Raw genomic sequence first — 13,365 nt, 5'->3', positions numbered from 1 at the left:
TGTCTATAGGAGAGAGTTGTGGGCACACATCGTGTGTTCCATGTGTGCCCATCCGCTGCATGGGCTGGTGGCGTGAGGTGTGTTCTATAAGCCTTTGCTGTATGGGCGTGTCTCAGTTTCGAAGGCTGTGTGTTACATGAACATGAGGTCTGTCTAGGGAGCATATGATCTGCTAAGTGTATACTGTGTGTGTGTGTATGCGCGCCTGTGTAATCCGTGTCCATTAGGTTAAAATATGGTATGTCTGGGTGTGATCAGTGTCTCTTTGTAGGCTGTTTTCTACATCTGCGTGTGGGGAGTGTCCATGCTACATCTCTGAGCATCTGGATTGTGTGTGCGCCTGATGTGCGTGTGTGTGTGCACAGACACACACACATGTATATGCCAGGCATAACCTCCTCACCAGGCCTGAGTGAGTCACATTCCCCCCAACCCCCTCTCTGCCTCCCACCTCCCCCATCTCGGTACCAGTGTCTGAGAGTCATTAGCTGGTCAGGCATTTTTATCTCCTCAAAATGTCCTATTGCTCATACTCGGCTCGGCAGTCACAGGAATGGGCCTCGGAGACATCCTGGTGCTGCATCCTCCACCAGCCAGGAGAACTCCATGTCCCTTTTGCCTATTAGTCACTGAAACTTAAAGGCTTACTGGCAAAATAGCTGCTGTCTCAGGCAGGGTTAACTCTTTCTGAGCCGATCTGAAGTTTTCTTCAATGAAGAAGATGTAAACATAGGCTCTGGTTGGAACGCGAGGGCCCAGGAGCTTCATGGCCCCTACAAACCTTTCAGCTACGATAAAATAAGATGACTAGGCTCCATCTGTTTCTCAGATGGATCGCCATTGGGATTCGCAGGGAGTGGTGCATGGCACCTTGCGGTACTGACTAAGGCTGTTCTGCATGGTGCAGGAAGTTTGGCCTGCCCAGCGCCGCCCGCTGATGCCTGATGCCTTTAGTGACCCTGGTCACTGTATCTGCAAAATGCCCCACAAAGTCAAGTTCCCCTGAGGAGAGGGATATAGTACCACCTCCTCCAAACCACTGAGCCAAAATAAAAGCTGTGAAAGTGTGAAATCATTAGATTAGCAGGGACTTAAATGACAGCTTTCCATCATTATCCTGCTAGAACGCTCTGCCATACTTAATTTATTCATCCATTCATCCTTTCATCTAGTCATTCTTCCAACAAACAAGTATTTATTGAGTACCAACTCTGTGCCAGGTACGTTTCTGAGCATGGGGATAGACTAAGAACAGGGAAAGCAAGGCCCCTGTTCTCAAGAACCTTGTGTTTAAGTAGGGAAGACAGCAAACTTATAAACAGACAAATAAACAAGAAAACGTGGGACAGTAATAACATGTTTGATAGCAGTGAAATAGGATCACTTTAGACTGAAGTTCTTTAGATTGAAGGAGGGAGGACAGGGGAAGGCTCTCTGAGAAGGGACTATGTAAGCTGAGCTAAACAATAAAAAGACCCCAGATGTGTAAGGATCTAGAGGGAGACCATTTCATTCTAGGCAGAAGTACTCGTAAGTCCTTGGTTTGTTTGAGAAAGAGAAAAACAGCCAGGAAGGTGTACGAGGGTTTGAGGGGAGAGAGAAGGCAGTGGCTGAGCTGGGTAAGAAAACAGAAGAAATTGTAGAGAAGACAACGTCCAGATCATGCAGGGCCTTTGGGATGTACCTAAAATTGGGGTTTTATTCCAAGGGTGAGGGGGAAGCCATTGTAGGATTTTTTTTAAAGTAAGCCATTGTGTAGAAGGGATGCCAGGGGTGAGGAGAGAAGCCAGATCAGAAAAGCCACAATGTTCCATCAGAAAGGAGACACTCCGAGGGACCAGAACTGGAGTAATTGGCGGTCAGAGTGTAGTTTGTTCTCAAACTTGAGTGTGCATGGGAAACATTCGGAAGGCTTGTGAAAACACATGCCCTGAGCCCAGCCCCAGAGTTTCCAATCCGACAGGTCAGAGATGAAATCAGGACTTGTATCAATAACATTTTCCCAGGTCATACAGACCCTGCTGGTCCAGGGACCACACTTGAAAATCACCTCTATAGAAAAAAGACAGCAAAAATGGAAAAACAGGTATTTTGAGTTCCTTGGACCCAGTTCCAATGGCGGGGGAGGGGCGGGGGGGAGGAGGGACTTGATCTGTACATCAATAACAAGCAATGCTCCAGACGCCACCTGTGTGTCCAACAATTCTGATATTACTTACCCAGGAGACAGCATCAGATTTCACAAGTGGAGGCCAAAGTGCTACAAGATGGCCCCTCCCCCTACACTTCCGAGGCCAGTAGCAAGCCCAAGTTTGTCACCCATGCTTCTGATGAACTGGCCGAAGGCTGGAGGTTCCAAGGCCCTCCTCCAACTCAGGGAGCCAATCGAGAATCCAGGTCGTGACCTGCACTTCTGACCCCCTGGCTATAAACGAAAAGTTCCCAAGACTCCCTCCTTGGGTTTAATTTGCGAGAGTGGCTCGTGGAACTCCAAGAAACATTTTATTCACTAGCTCACTGGTTTATCATAAAAGTATACATCTCAGGAACAGCCAGATGGAAGAGATGCAATAGGACAGGTATGGAGAAAGGGCATGAAGCTTCCATGGCCTCTCTAGGCGTGTGACTTTCCCCGCCTCGCCCCGTGGTCGCCTATGGGAAGCTCTCTGAACTCTGTTCTTTTGAACTTTTATGGAGGCCTTATTACATAGGCATAAATGATTAAATCATTGGACCCAGTAGAGGCGGCGGGGAGTGAATCTCCCGGCCTTCGGCCTTCGTTCTGCCTGAGAGGTCAGGGGGTGGGACTAAAAGTTCCACCCTTCTGTCTATCGAATGGTTGGGTCCCCTGGCAACCAGCCCCGCCTTAGGGGCTTTCAAAAGTCACTTCGTTAACATAAGAAAAGACACATTTATGGCTCTCAGCACTTAGGAAATTCCAAGGGTTTTAGGAGTTCGGTGTCAGAAACAGGGAGGAAGACCAAAAATAGGTCCTCTGATAATGTCTGTCATTTCATTGCAACATCCTTTTGTCATAACGTTGATGGGATGCCTAGGAACTTAACTCTTGTTTACATCACTTAGCCTGTGATAAAACTGGTTTCATCTTACATCATTTGGCTTAAAATTGCAGAACCTACCAATGTCATGAGGACTGCCTGCATTTCACATTATAAATCACAATATCACAACAGGGATACAGAAGAAGTAGCTCGCCTTAATTGTACTTTTAAAAATAAAGGAAACAACGATCATGATAATTCTTGCTCTGTACCAGGCACTACGCTGAGGGTTGTAGATGCATTACCCTACCCGACCACATTCTGGAGCAGACGGTATTGTTTTTCTGATCTTGCAGAAGACGAAATTAAGGATTCAGAGAGACTGGGTATTTTTTCCAAGCTCACGCAGCCAGGAGCCCAGTTTCAAATCCAAGCAGTCTGACACCTGAGTCTGCTGCTCAAACCTGTGGGTCCCGTTGCCCAAGGACCTGGAACTCTTTTTGGATTCTGGGTCGCCATCCAGTTTTGGCCTCTGTGAGTTCCAGTTTTTTCTACTCTTTGATCCACTGGTGGGAAGGTATCCACTGGTCTCACTGCACTTCACTCATCCAGACAATAAACCTCTCCCCCTCCCCCCCAGGTGGCCTGACGCAGTTTCTGTTTCTTGCCTCCTACCTAATAAATCGGGAAAGTGGCTGCGCAGGGGCCAGACCAGAGGACACCTAACTACGACCCCATCGGGTGGTTCTTCCCACTTCACCTAGCATCTCTCCACGGGCAGAGACAAGTCCTTAATTTAATCACATCTGCAAATTACAGGTTTCTGGGATGAGAGTCTCTTCCGGGGCCGTTATTCGGTACAACTGGGTGAGTCGTTAAGCTCACTGCTGGCCCAATTAATATGTGTTGAGTTAAATTCATCTTCATTTTCCAAGCCCCCCTAACCTCTGATCGGCGAATTGGTAAAGAATTCCTAAAGTGAGAAAAGACCCAGAGGTTGAAATGCTAGGAAAGCATGGGGGTGACTGGGAATGGGGGTGACTGGGAGAATCCCGGGTTCTGTGGGTAATGATGCGAACTCGCTAGCTGTGTGACGTCAGGTGAGCCTCTTGACGTCTCTGCTTGAAGTCGGCATCTTGGCACTGAGGATTCTGGAATACCTCTGGCGTACCCATTTCCTGTGTCTCCAGAGACCCAGCACATACTAAAAAACATGTAGAACAGCCAGGCGAAAATAAAAGAAAGTGGTGAGACTTTCGGCAAACTGGAGAACGACGCCTTACTTAAAAGGCATTCAAACAACGCGTCTGTGCCAGACACATAAAGCACTGACCGCAGGCCGGGAGTCGATATTCCCTGTACCTGCTGGTCTCCTGTGATGCTCCTGCTAGCTCTAACACCTGCTGGCCTTTGCGGAGCCTCATCTTGTATGCATGTGCGTTTTTCGTTTTCCCACCTTCCCAGCAAAAGGGGAGGCATGAAGCTGAACTGAAGCACTTACATAACAAGATGCAGAAAAGAAGGAGCCGAAGGAAAAAAGATCAGAAGCTTTCTCCCCCTTGTCCCCAGCCTGCAAATGCACTTGTTTCTGAGCAGGCGGCGTCCCAGCCGGGCTGGGATCAGCTCTGCCAAAGCTGGAAGGAGACCCCGAGCAACCCGGGCCTCATTTCTGAAGGGTGTTATTTCACCCCTGCTTCCCAGATAATGTAACTGAGTCACTCAATTGAGCATAAAATAGAAATTTGGCTTCTTATCTGCCTCAGACCTGACTTTACTATTTTCTTTCTGCAAAATACATTTTTCACTATCTTATCTTCTAATAAACAATCCTAGCGCGGCAGCCTTGTGGCAATGGCGCTGAATGCATTTAAGAGACATATTTTTCCTCTCGCTCCCTGCTTTCTGTTTAAAAGCCTGCATTTTCTTTTCCTCCCTTTTGGAAAAAATATATATCTATCCCATTTGTATGCCGTCTTCCTTTAAAGAACACATATTTTTCCTGAGTTGTTCTGATGGGTCCCTTCTCATTTTCCCTTTTGCTCTTTTGATCAGTGTTAAAAGAGGAACTGACTTCCACAGCGACGGTGTATGAATTTGATGGATTTTAAGGCTGGGTGGGGGAGATCAGAGCAGCAACTTCTAGGAAAGGGGCCAATTCTAGAGTGGTCAGACCCCAGTGGGTTCTCCCAGATTGTATGGTGGGCAGGACATGTACCAATGGAAAAGCTGGCTATGAATGTTTAATGCCTCCTCTCAAATGCAGACTGTCATCAGACGCACCAGACAGTGAAGCTTAAGCCACAAAGACGAGGAAAAGGGAACCAACGTTTATTGGAGCTTTCCCCAGAATGATCTTTTGAGAGAACAACCCCATTAAGCAAAGAGGAGGCAACAGCCCCATTATTACAGAGGAGGAAACTGGGGTTCCATGTAGCTAATGCACATCCGAAAGATGGGATTCAATGGCGGGTCTCCAAACCCCCACTTGGGAATTAGAATTACACACACACACACACACACACACACACACACACACGGACACACACACTTTGTGGCATAGTATTTGTAGTTGTTAGGCAATTGTTTCATTCTGAATATAACCTGAAAAAGCAATGGGGGTAAAAGTCACTGCTCCCCTGGCCTCCATTCTGTTCCTTCCAACCACTATCGTACGTGGAAAACACAGTTCTAGGTGGTGGACTTCACACGTGGCAAGAGCATTTGCCTCCACTGCTTTTGCAGTCTCCTCGGAACGCTCAGCCTCTGTCCCACCTGACCCCATTCACGCCCTCAAACTGCCACACGCTGTTCTCCTGAAAGGTCTCTGCATATTATTTCCAGGAGCACCTGGACCACTTACTTACTCCCGCCCATCCCTCAAAATGTGGGCTCAAAGGCCGCCTCCTCAGGGAAGGCTTTGTGGCCACCTTACCAGCAGGTTGTCCCCTTATTATTCTCGCCACAGCACTGCCCCCTGTCCTTGGCGACATTGTCACAAAGCCCTGCATCTGCACATGCAATGTCTATGTCCACCACCAGTCTGTTAGCTCCAGAGAACGAAGAACTGTTTCATTTTGTTTTCGACACATCACCCTGGCACGGAACGGGTGCTCAGCACATGTTTACTGAGCAAATAAATGCATTTTTTTTTTAAATCTGACTCACAACAACCGTGGGTGACAGGTATTTTTATCCTCATTTTCTAATAAACAATGAAATCAACAAGAATTAACATCTCTTCCACACTTACTGTGTGTCTGGTAGGATTCTAAGAGCTTTAATACTCACTACAATCATCTAAGGTGGGCACTATTTTTATTCCCATTTTACATATGAGGAAACTGAGGCACCGACAGCCCACGGCCAAGGCCAGAGCACAGGATTTCTGTTTAAAACTCCTGCTCTTCCTGTTCAACCACAGGGCCTTACTGAGCCAGCAACGGCGAGAAAGAAATAACCAAGAAAAAGGATCATATAAAAATTACACTTACCTCAAGTCGCTATTTGCATCAGAAAATTATCTGATGAAGAGTCTGTAATCTCCTCCAACACTTGGCAATCTTAGGTTAAAGATATTTATGCAAAAAGACAAGACATAGTTTCTAATCTGGTCTGGACCCTAGGGACGGTCCTGGTGGAGAGAACTTCTGGAACAAGATCACCTACCTACCAGCTTTGCTTTGTCCTGGGAGCGCATGCCTCAGGCTTGGCTGCCCCCTGCCCACACCCAGGTCTCTGCCAGGCTGAGAACTCCATTTCTCACTACCGGCCAAGGGAATAAGATGAGGTCACTAAGGCCTCCTGTTCCTGCAGGAATCCAGAGAAGATTAATCTGTGGACAAAGAGATGACGCCTAGCGGTCGAGATTTATGAGAGAGAGAAATCCAGGCCAAGGTCCCTGGTTCTTGTTTTCTCCTGTCTGTAGTATGACTACCACAGAGCCCTGGGGTTGGAAGAAACTTCCAGAGGTCATCTGATCCAGGCCCCTGCCTGATATTCACAACACTTAAGCTCTCTGCAGCTTTCTCTCCTCCCCATAGTGCAAACCAGGTGAAGTCTTGAGCATTTTAACATGGCATCTGAGATCCCCAATGATCTGGCTCCATGCTGCCTAATTCCGTCTTCAATCTCAACATGAACTCCACTGCAGCCAAACTGGCATGTCCCCTTGTCTCCCAAGCTCCATCCACTTGTCCACGCTGTAACTCCTACTTGCCATGACTTCCCCGTGCTCTGCAGCAACGTGAACTTTATAAGCCTCCATGCAAACTCCGATCCTCTATGGACCACCTTCTCCGTCCTCATAGGTCATCATCACACGAGTTCATATTAATGAGGATATATCTTTAATTCGCTAAATGCTTATAATCTCATCACTTCTTTGTGACTTTAAGGCACAGTTATGGCACATTACTATTTCTTGTGCACCTAATGCACCTCACAGTATGGTACCTACCCCCTCCCCCACCCCAATCAGCCTCCAAAAACAACATGCACCCCTGTGCTTTTGAACAATGCTATTTTCTCTACTATGATGGCTCTTTCCCCTCTTCTCAGCCCGACGAACTCCTCATCCATCAAGGCAGACGGGAACTAACAGGTACTACGTCAGACTGGGCTTTGTATACATGATCTCAATTCATCTTTACAAAAACCTAGGATACAGCGTGTATTATGCCCAGTCTATAGATGATAATGAGGCTCAAAGAATATAAATTCATTTATATATTAACCTAGTCATTCAATCAACGGTTATTTATTTTACATCTAGGGTGGAACTCACCTGTCAGGATGCTTATTGCTCCTGATAAATTTCTGAGAGCAAAACGGCTCAAAGAAGACATTCAGGCCTCCAAAAGGGAATTGTTTGGCAGAAAGAAACCTTCAAAAAGCCCATTAAATAATTCTATGTGGTCTTTTCTATGAGGTCAATTGTTCTCAGTCCTTCTTTTGTCTCTTTACCTTGTACCACACTCAAAACGGGGCCCAATGCTGGGGAAAGCTACAATCCAGGAAGATCATTCTCATTCAAGAGAGCAACGGGAACGCAGTGAGGATGACAGCAGAGCAATTACCTTGAACCCCTTGAACCTACACACACACGCGCGCGCGCTCTCTCTCTCTCTCTCTCTCTCTCTATATATATATACACATACATATATATATGTGTATATATATGTATTTAGACGAGGCAACCCTTGGTTGATCTCACAGATTGCAAGGACCTTGTCAGCTTAAAATCCCTTATTTTTTATACTTTATGCCTACGGCACCTGGTCTTCCTAGGTGGTCTCCCATCCAAGTACTAACCAGGCCCAACCCTGCTTAGCTTCCGAGATCAGACAGCGGGCTTGTTCAGGGTGGCATGGCCATAGACCCACTCTATATTTTTAAAGGAAAAATGTTTTGAACTTTTTCTCTTTAATTTTTTTTTTTCTTGTAACCAATTAGTCCCATCTCTCACCCTGACTCAAGTTCCGAAGTGGAGTGGGGGCTGCACCCTGGCTCGGTGTCCCCGCTGTGCGAAGCTGTGAGCTCTTCCTCAGAAAGGCACGCCCCAGCTGGGAAGCCAGACTGTGGAGGGTCATGGCCCCCTCTCAGGCTCCAGTCCTAGTGCCAGGGGCTCCCAGGCCTGCCTCAGACCTGAGATCTCACCGAGATAATAAAGAAAGCAGCACAACACTGACAGCCTGCCCCGCGTCTTTGGTACATCCCGATAACGGTCCCTAATGGTCACATAAACTGTGTGTCCCAGACTCGGTGACTCCAGGCGCTCTGGCGGGGGCCCAGCAGGGCTGCTCCAGCATACCCACCCCCCGCACCTGTGCATCTTGCTCAACCACGGGCGGCTCCTCAGAGAAGAGGTCTATGGAGTCGAAAGCTGCACCTGCTCTTCAGACGTGCAACCCATATGTAATTAGGAGGAAGCGATAATGTGCTACACCTGTGCTCAGCAAACAGACACAGGTGGTTCCTGTCTTCATGGAGCATCCAGCCTGCTGGGGAAGGGGGGCCACGGCTATGCAGTGTGCCAAGAGAACGGGGAGCTGGGCCACCATGGGGCCTACATGGGGGGAGGGGGAGCACCCTCCTCAATCTTGAAACAGGAAGGCAATTTTCTATACACTGGCCCCTACATGTACCAAGCTCCTGCTATGAGCCCAGCATGGAACTAAGCACTGGAAACACCCTGATAAATAAGACACAGGTTGCCTGATATCTCATTCTGTTTTTCACTAACGACGTCCCTTTCTGTAGTAACGGACTAGGACTGCCACAGCAAAACGCCAGAAACTGAGTGGCTTAAACAACAGAAACTCCTTTTTCTATAAATCTGAAGGCCGAAATTTCAAGGTTAAGGTGTTGGCTGCTCTGGTGTCTCCTGAGGCCGCTCTCCTCGGCCTGCAGACAACCTCCTTCTCGCTGTTCCTCACACAGCCTTTTCCCTGTGTATGGATGAGCACCTTACTGTCCCGTCCTCTTCCTAGAACACCTGTCGGATGGTTCAGGGCACACCCTAACCGCCTCCTTTAAAGAGGCCCTGTCTCCAAATACAGCCTCACTGGAGGTTAGGGCTTCAACATATGAATGGGGCGGGGTGGGGGTGGGGGGGGGTCAGACACAGCGCAGTCTATAACCCCCTCCACGTATAAAGCATGTTACATTTTGAATTTTAAAAAACATTCTAACTGCTTTCAAGAACAAGAGCTTTGGAGACAGGCAAAGCTTAGGTGCGACTTCCAGATCTGCCACTTACCTGCTGCTCGACCTTGGACGCGTGACCTCAGGGACCCTCAGTTTTGCGCGGGCCTGCCTCAGACCCGAGTATCACCAAGATAACAGAGCAGCACAAGCAACTTGAGGTGTTTGGCTTACAAGTAAGTGTCTTGGTAGGATTAGAGACTGAGTTACAGAGAGCACTTAATTAATGGTACTAATACCGCCAGTGGTATTTCCTGATAGAAAAAAATGGTAACTTGGGATAGTAACGGCCAGCATTTATGGAGCACAAATATGCCAGGCATGATCAGAAGTGGATTTGCTCATTTAATTCTTAAAACAATGCCAGGAAGTAGGAACTATTATTACCCCCCACTTTACAAACTGGAAAGGGAAGCACGAGGTTAAGTAGGTATCCTCAAGGTCAAACACAGCTACTAAATGGAAGATCTGGAATCCGAACCCAGGCACCCTGGCTCCCACACAGGCCCTCTTATTACAGCTAATTCACTAAGGACTTCAGACAATGCACCGAACCTCTCGAAATACAAGCAAACAGCCTACCACTGAAACAAAAAATTAACTCCTAGAGGATAAAGTGCTTAAGAAAGTTACTTATTTTTTGCTCAAACTTCACAGTTTTCATGGATTTTTATTAGGGGAACAACAATGACAACATTTTTCAGACAGGGCAGACAATCGAAAAAACATGACTCATCTACAAACGAGCTGATGAAATCCCCACCTCCACCCCAAGTAGAAAACATAGCTTGAGTCCATCCTTTAAAGTCTAGAACGTTGATTAAAATACTTTTATAAAGTAGAAAAAAATAAAGCTAATATTAAAAAATCCTGTTTTATTAATCCCCAAAGGGAAGATTTTATTAATTCCTTTAGAATCCAATAAAAATTGTGTTTTTTAATCAACTTTGTTTTCCAACTCCTGCCCAAGTGTCAAATAATCATAAAGTAGCTCCTATTTCTTGAGAAGCTTCCAGATACAGGGGCTGCGTCAAGAGCCTGGGTGACAGATACGGACCCAGAGCTCCTAAAGACACTCCTGTTAGACAAGACAAACTGTGAAATACTAAGCGCTATCAACATGATGTGGAAAAATGATGCTCATGACAGTGACCTTTGTCTATTTTGTCCCCATACGAACAGGAAGCATTTGTTCCAGAACAGTACCTGACACAATTCGGGCCCTCAATAAATATCTGTTGAATAAGCAGACAAGAGAATAATTATGGAGTATCTTAGAGACATGGTAAGACGTTGAGCTTTAACTCAAAAAAAAAAAAAAAAAAAAAAAAACCTATCTAAAAGTGAAGCAGAATAATAACGTGGCCTGATTTGGTTTTTTTGTTTGTTTGTTTTTGTCTCTTTTTTTTTTGAAAATCACCTTGACATACTTTTGGTAGATGTGGGGAGGTCAATGAAACAAGAATACCGATTAGGAGGCCATCACATAGTAGGGGTGATTACGGCCCAGGGTAGGGCAGTGGTAACGGGAAGAAATCGGATTTAGGGTACAGATGGGGCCCAGAGTTCACAGAACACGCTCATGGACTGAATAGGAGGAACGAAGGAAGGAATGGAATCAGCAAGGACCTCCTGGCACTTCGCTTGAACACCTGACTAAACATCTGCATGACTGTAACATTTACTGAGAGGGGCGTAGCACAAGGAGGACTGGGTTCCGCGTTCAGGGAGGGCAAACATCAAGAATTGTCTTGGGTAGAGACACCAAACAGTGGCTGGATGGCTAAGGCAGGAGCTCTGAAGGACGTCAGGTTGTCTGCATACTGAGGGGCGGAGGTGGCGATGCTGGGTGGCCCACCAGAAGCTTCTGAATCAAGGTTAAGGCTTGTCTTTCTACCACCACATTAAACCTATGCCTCAGCCAATGCCTCTAAAACCACAGGGAGCTTTAGAAACAGATAAAACCATGAAAGTAAATCCACAAATACCAAGGACACTGTGGACCAGGGCCTGCGCTTCCTGGAGAATACCCACGACTTCCAAATGGACCCCCACGTCCTCTGAGTTGCTTCTCCAAGCCTCTCCAGCCCTTGCCGAGTTCTAGGCAAGTTGCTAGTACCCACATATAGTTAACGTCCACCCCGAACACTGCGGGTTTAATCAGATGCACGGCTTCATCACTTGGGCTTAATGAGGTAAACCAGACCTCCGGTAATACTGCCTGTATAATTGACGTGGTTCTCTGGGAAACATTACACTTTATAATGAAAATACTGTATATAATTAGAATCTAATAGGAAGAAAATAGTAATTAGCCAGAATTAACTGAACAGACGCAATCAGGCAAATAAAGGTTATCCTCAGGAGAGGACCCTTCAGAGTTCAAATGCACGTCCTATAATTGTAGAGAAGCCCCAGTAATTAAGGGTAATTTTTTCCCTGCAACGTGGTGGAAGAGATTTTTTCTTTCTTTCTTTCTTTCTTTTTTTTTCTTTTTTTTTTTGCTGAGTGGCAGATTTAGTCTGGCCAAGACCTAAAAGGGATCTGGAAGGTCGTACATGCAGTTCCGTAGGAGAAAGGGGAAGGCAAGAGAAAAGCAGGGAACCCAAAGCCTAAAATTCCAGGTTGGAATTCCAGGTCCACCTCTGTCCTCAACAGCTGTATAACCTTGAGTGAGTTACTACCCCTCTCTGAATAATCGTGATAATAACTGTGGCTGCCATTTATTGTTTACTTAACTATGAGCTGAGTTATACACTTTCCATACATCTAATTTTTCTGTTTCTAACCACCGAATATCATTTTTCTTTGTTTTAAAACAAAGATTTTTCTTTCCTCCTCCTTCAGATTAAATCAGACAATGAAAAGATGAATACTAATAATGCCAAAAATAACAACTCCAGGGTTGCCCTGAGGGCCCATTGAGATGAGGGCCTTTTTCAAGCTGCAGAGACAAAGAAACCACCTGTTTGCACCAAGAACTTTACAACAGCCTGGAGCCGCCAGACCACAAGCCTGAACTGCCCCTGCGAGATAACATCCACCCAATAAATGATGGTGCCGCTTCTTACGTCATTAGGGAGCCAACCCATGCTCAAAACTCGGGCCGCAAACGTGCTCTCTGAAGGACAGGGCGTCACCCACTGACCTGCTCACCTGGCGGGCGGGCCGGTGCAGAGCTCTGCTGCAGGACAGCCAGCCCTGAGCGAAGCCAGGGAGCCGGGGCGGGGGCCGGTGTGCAACAAGCTGCCCCGCGGTCGGGAGCAGCAGCTCCTCCTGCGTCACGGTCACGAGCTCTCTGTGGTTCTCGGTATTTTCCCCCAAAGCCTCTTTGCCGTTTCCGTCGTACGACCAATTGGCCGTAAGGCAATCGCGCCGTAAAAGATTTAAAAAAAATAAGAGGGGCATTAAAAAGGAAATAATGAAACATAAAATAAATAAATAACTAAATAAATAACAAAATTAGAAAGACTTTCTTGCAAAAATGAAAATACATTGTCGCCGAAGTCTTTTCTTCATAGTATTATACTTTTTTTTTTTTTTTGGCCTGTTGATTTGTCTCCTTGTTCGGCTTCACTCCAATTTTTTTCGCTACAATTTCTTCCTTCATTAAGAGAGGTACCAATTTCCAACCGTAATAAGTGCTCTCGATGAAGACTTG

At 46.5% G+C, this 13,365-nt stretch overlaps 1 protein-coding gene and 1 pseudogene across 1 annotated transcript in view; both read right to left on the bottom strand.

Annotated features, from left to right (window-relative positions):
* Window positions 1–12,977, bottom strand: part of BRINP1 (BMP/retinoic acid inducible neural specific 1) — a 582,603-nt gene extending 569,626 nt beyond the window's left edge. Inside the window, exon 1 of the mRNA XM_016136926.2 lies at window positions 12,853–12,977. The gene's annotated coding sequence lies outside the window, so the exon portion shown is untranslated. The remainder of the gene's footprint in view (window positions 1–12,852) is intronic.
* On the bottom strand, window positions 8,264–8,379 carry LOC118601344 (annotated as a pseudogene).
* Window positions 12,978–13,365: the final 388 nt, after the last annotated feature.

The sequence above is a fragment of the Rousettus aegyptiacus genome, unplaced genomic scaffold (assembly GCF_014176215.1).
Source record: "Rousettus aegyptiacus isolate mRouAeg1 unplaced genomic scaffold, mRouAeg1.p scaffold_m13_p_3, whole genome shotgun sequence".
NCBI classification, from domain to species: domain Eukaryota; kingdom Metazoa; phylum Chordata; class Mammalia; order Chiroptera; family Pteropodidae; genus Rousettus; species Rousettus aegyptiacus.
The sequence above is the reverse complement of the archived record's forward strand: the minus strand, read 5'-3'. Positions and strand labels throughout refer to the sequence as shown.